The sequence below is a fragment of the Annulohypoxylon truncatum genome (genome assembly GCF_022578515.1).
Source record: "Annulohypoxylon truncatum strain CBS 140777 unplaced genomic scaffold F4807scaffold_28, whole genome shotgun sequence".
In the NCBI taxonomy this organism is placed as follows: Eukaryota; Fungi; Ascomycota; class Sordariomycetes; order Xylariales; family Hypoxylaceae; genus Annulohypoxylon; species Annulohypoxylon truncatum.
In genome coordinates this window covers 403794-409793 of record NW_025953814.1, presented here as the reverse complement: position 1 = coordinate 409793, position 6000 = coordinate 403794, and positions in this window count along the sequence as shown.

The following is a 6000-nucleotide window of genomic DNA, read 5'->3' as shown; positions in this document are numbered from 1 at the left end:
GCCTCTGGGTTTATTGGCCCGTTTCGGACGATGGCGGAGTATCGTGGATGCTTCGATGTGTTCAATTCTGAAGAGCGATCCTGCTAAGCATGATTAGATCGAATGACTACACCACACTACTACTCATCCTTTTGTTTAGTGTTGCTTCACTATATACGTCAGCCAAGCCTCCAGACTCGTATCATCATCCCGAATGTAGCGGCCAAGCAGACATATATGTTACTTCAAACCCAAACTTATCCCAATTATGTTAAACGGAATCGAGAGGAGCCTTTAGCTGGGGACATGAACATTTTTTCCTTCTTCGAATGAATGTACTATATTACTTTATAATGACCGAGGCTCGAGCCGCAAATGCAGATACCAAGATAACCCGGCTATGAGAAATTCTCGACGATACTTTATTCTGGCGGGTGTTCGGAAACAAAAGAGCTGTTGCTGTTGGCACTAGGCACTCTCCATGGTGCAGCCATTGGGAAACGTGGCGAGATCAAGCAAGAGCAGAATCACGATAGAGCGGAGGGGGAAGACGTAGACAGCGAGGTTATGCGACGTAGAGAGGCAGCCACCTTGCTCAATATCAAAACGTATCAAACTCCATCTTCTCTAGTTTTAGGACCATCTTTTGGTGGGTTTCCTCGGTGAATCTGAAGGCCTGCCTGCCTGCTTGCCCGCCTTGGCGCACTTTCAGTGATGAATCCTACCCATTGATGTTTCATCTAGCTCAGCTGACGTGAACTGGCGAAGAGGGACGAGATTGGAGACAAGTCGAACGCGGAGACTGCCCGCAGTAGCAATGACAGCACTTGACGAAGGGCCGAAGGAGGATGGCTGTTCATACTATTCTAACGTCTGACTCTGTCGTATCTCGCCGGCCACCGTTTCGACGCTCGCCGCGTGAGATCCGATGAAGAAATTTTGCATGTAGGTAATCAGAAAGCGAATCTGACCTGTCGAACCGGACTATTATAGTTACACGAGCCCTATACCCGCATGTCGGATAAGCTGGCGAGAGCCGTTGACCTGCATGCAGCCGTCCTTACGTACCTAGGTAGGCTGTACTTTTCACATGCTCTACGCGATATCCTAAAAGGGGGCAATCAGGGATGGGCAGGCAAGTAGGTATATGATGGCGATGCTGGCACGACATATCCATTGGATATATTCGCTGCGTTGTATCGCCGGATAACACCTTTAATTCGGTAGAGGCTTTTGGCCATTCTCATGCGTGGACGCATATGGATACATTATACAACACACCTAGGTGGACGTACCTCAGCATGCTGTGTTCTCGCTCTCGCTTTGGTCGGTAAATATGGTAGCTGATGTGCGTGAGCCGCCGCCGCGGCGTTGGGAAGTACATAAGCAGATCTTATCTCAATCGCCACGGCGAGACGCTCCTGGAAGTTTCATAGTTTCAGCTCTATCCTGAGTCCTTTAATTAACAATCCGTTGTATCTTGCCTCCCCAAGTGTACATTACGCCGAAGTTATTCATATACGACTATTCTAATGCTAATAGAGACTGCTTTCGAGGCTTTGCAGCCGGCTCTTTGCCGGCTACCTCTTTCTTTCTAGGGCCAGAACCATCTACCGACTTACCTATGGTAGGTAGCATCGATGTGCTGTACGCTTGACGTATCACTCACTCCCACTCACACTCACACACCGTGACCCGAATTCCCGGTACTCGAGGCTCAGGTTCTTCAGTGAGGTAGAGAGGCGGCAGCTGTGTTTCTAATATCTCCAATTTTGCCTCTGGTTAGATGAACACGACACCGCAGCCGGGTAAATGGGAAGGCACACAAGCTGAGGATGTAAACGGATGTATCTGATTGTATACTACTTATTACTCGACTATTTGGACGGTAGGCACTATTGTACGGAGTGGCGAATTCCCGAATTCTCGGTATGTTGTTTAGGTAAGATATGTAACATATAGGTATGTACTATATGCGTTCACGAGACCATGATTCGGAGTCTTGACCTGCGTTACGTGTGTAAGCGGCACACGCACATACTGCCACCTCTGCTCAATTTGTAGTTCATGATAGTAGAAGGGCGCCGTCGACCCCTAGTGGGCGAACGTACGTCGTATGATTGGACTCATGGGCTATGCTACGGCTCCTACAGGGCCATTTGCGAAGTGTGTGTAGGTATAGTAAGTTAGGCAAAAGAGAGTTAAAAACACTCAATCGACGGGTTGTTCCATTTCGGCAAAAGCAGGTGGTCTGCTTTGCTTTGCTTTGCCGCAGTCGGGCATCGAAAGACGATTTCGGGATCGGTCTTGGTATGCTTACACCTGCCGATACGCATCCTCGTTGCCTATTGTCTGCGCCGTTAGATCCGCCACTCGGCGTGGCTAGTCATCCATCTCTTTTTTTCATGCAGATTTTCTCGGCATAGGTTAGATCCAGGTGTAGCCAGCCCTAAGTATGCTATGCTACCTGCTAATGGATACCGACCCGATCCTGCATGCAGCTATAGATTGGGACCTGGGTTGCACCAGCACATCAATCCTGCCGCATACGTAGGGCAATCTGCAATGGGTTGTATCACTGGATTTAGGGCTGGAATATGGAGGGGCAGGCACAGGGACAATATATTAAATAGGTGCCTATGCAGATGTTGCAGCGCGGATCTGGCTTGTCTTTGCCTAGGTATGCAGCACACCGAGAGGCCCATGTCCGCGCTGCTGCACTCGTCCGAGAGGCACTAAGGTTTCCCAAGGTTCCAACGACGCGCGGTCTGTACCCGCCCGTCGTAGATGGGAGGACAGCTAGACGCGAGAGCCGCACCTAATCGACGTTGAGGCTCGGAAGAGACACCTTCATACTGACGAGGCTGATTTCTCGCTTTAACAAGGTAGTGTTTGGTGTCATGATACGAGGCCGCTTCACCTTCATCGGACGCCGTATCTGCTTGTCATGAGCGTGCGCGTTGTGCTGCGATCTGAATCAGCTTCCTTTCTATGTGTTACCTTTCGACTTTCGTAGTACGCATGAACTAAGCCAACCATGCACCCATTGTGGAGTTGGCTGTGATTGTGAATGGGACGATTACTTAGACTGGTGATGGCGAAAGGCAGTTCGAGGTCTAGTGAGCTGCTGTTGGTAACACGGCAGTAGTATCTAGAAAAGGGTTCCATTGAGTCATGTCTAGTGAAGATACACTGACTATACTTGGAGGTCATCTCTGTACTTAGAATTGAAGCACATTGCGTAGCAGTTGCGGTTTAAGAAAGTAACAGAAATGCAGTAGAAAAGTTGCTGTGAAATTCTGTGATGCTTAGGATCAGATACTGCTCCCGGTTAATAGATCTCGGGTCTCATACACTTAGGATGATTTCTAATTATCAATTGACAATAAGACATCGTGAATCGCAAGTGCTTACCTGTTCGTTAGCACGATCTAAGGCGCTAATAATCCCATTGGCCGTCCCCTCCAAGGGTGACTCTTCAGACGAAACAAGCATGTACTAGTTCTCGAAGAAACATGAAAGAAACATGGATGGCATTGGCCAGATATCGATTTATCCCACTTTGCGGCTACTGTTTCTCAGGCCGCCCGTTACTGAATAGCCGTAGGACTACATGAAACAGGTCAATTATGACGATCGAGACCAGTCGATTCCAAACCTTGGGATGTCAGACCCAAGAACTTCGATCAGATACAGTGGAGTCAGTAAATCACCAAGCCCCAGCCCAGCTGATGAACCCCTGAAAAGAACAACGGTGAGCCTCGTCGAATTTCTATATCAGAGCGGTGTCGAGCACTAGTTACCCAGGCGAGTATAGGTAAGTAAGATTACGGTGAGAAGGACATGGGAAGAACATGGAAGAGTTTGTGGCGCTGGCGACTCTACCCCGGACGCCAACGTCGCTAACTTCCGGGACATCATATTATCGATATAGCTTCCTTGGGGTATAGAATCTGACATGACGATATGATCAATCGATAAATTGATCGATTTAGTATAGCACCGCACTGATCAACCGGTCGAAGCCGCTGAGGCTGACGCGATTTGGAATCCCACCGTGGCCTGGCAGAGCCCCGCGATACTAGAGCCCGTAGGAATTGACAATCTAACTAGATATAGCAACATTGATCGAAGACACGGTTAAAACAACTCTTAGACATTCTTAGATGGTCGTGGTGCTGATATGTAGCCTCGCAGCGAAGAGTCGATCTAAGAACGAACCCGCTGTTATTCTCGGCCGCTATCCCTAATGAGAACGGCGTGCATCATGTAATCATGCCCCGGTCAAAACGCCCTGGCATTCGGGGGTGGGACATCAGATTCCCGCACAAATACACGTGTAAGATTGAGGTGTACGTAATGTAGCCGGACAAGGTAAGCTATGATGTAGATGTTATGTGTAGATGTTAGGTAATGACCGACTTCACGATTCCAAGTGAGAGTGATGCTGGTTATGCATATTGCTGCCTGAACGTTGGGGGGTTTAGTCTGCGAGTTGTTCTCGAAATGTTAGTGAAGCTCCCGAGCTTGCCGTGTCAGTAGGATAAGTAGATAGGTAGATAGGGTAATCAGTTATTTGTTAATGACTCCGCCGGCGATGCCGTCGAACCGGTGGAGCGATGATGGAGGATTTGCTGGGTTTATCTTGGTCTGAAGCAGCATGTAGTTGTAATGGGGAACTTTCCGCAAGGGCGCCCGTCTTATCCCGGTTAGCATTTCATCACTTGATTCCTCAGGTCGTCGACAAAAACCCGCTAATGAGAATCGGGCGGCGTTTTTGGCCTATCAGACAGCCACTTTCCAGGGGCGCAGCCACGAACGTTAGAGTCAGGCGATGCCACACTTGCAGAAGACGAGGAAGACTCACCGCGATACTAAACCTACATTACCTACCCGGTAGCAGGTACCGCAGCGATGTCTTTTCTGTCACGGACATGGGTAAGAAAAAGCCGGGAAAGACGAGAAAAGAAAAGTAAGAATGAATCCACCGAAGTATGTAAACAAGACACGGAGAAGAGGCGATTGGGCGACGTGCGAAACGACAGCGAGAATCCCCCACAAAATCGTGGGACGTACGGAGTATGGCCATGCCTCATTTATGACTCGGCCCCGTTCGACCCATTTTGACGCATTTGACCCGTCCGCAAGGCTGACTGCTCAGGAACAGGCTGACAGCTACAATCGGCCTTGACCTCGAAGGATTGAGATAGGCGATTGATCACTGACGCTCTACGGGATATTCAACGACGATCTGAGACAAATCGGTTGGCAAGCACTTAGAAGTGCCCCCCGTTGAGATCTTGTTACCTAATTGCACACGAGCGGATGTGTTGTGCGTCGTTTGCCAATCCTCTAAGTAGTCTTAGGACCTAAGAGCAGGGAGATATCGACGATGAATTAATAATTATCAAAGGATAATAACCTGAGTCACATAGTCACGCCGACGTCTCGTAACACTCACCTTGACAAATGCCTTGCGCCGCCTTGGGAATTGCTTCAAGGATCATCTGTGCCAAGCTTGGAACTAATGCTTTAAGGGCTTTTAGGTATATTTAGTAGTGTCCAAAGGTTCACCCACCCAAGCAAACTCGGTGAGGAGAGCTGTGGATGATTTTTAGTGCCCTTCTACACCTAGGTAGGCGTAGGAGATCCATTTTAGTCCTAACGGTCCTACATAGAGGGAGAGCTGGAGACCAGCCACCTGTGGTAGGTACCTAGGTAGGTAGCAGCCTACCAGGTAGGCGTGTAGGCGTGTATCTAAGGGGTGTCAGGTAGCCCTAGGCCTTCGCGGCTAGTGGAAAGGCCCTGGTAGGTCTCCCTGTTGACCCAGTACGGTGGAAAGGTTGCAGCCACGTCGATCAGGACCTCGGGAAGTATCGAGATTCGGGACTCGCTGACATCCATCTAATGTTCCCTCTGTTTCAGGGCAGAATTACCTCTGCAAGGAGATCTGCAGCATGCATTTTTTAATGCAACTTTTCTTTTAGTCTGCATGGTAATAAAGGAATGAAGCAAAAACTC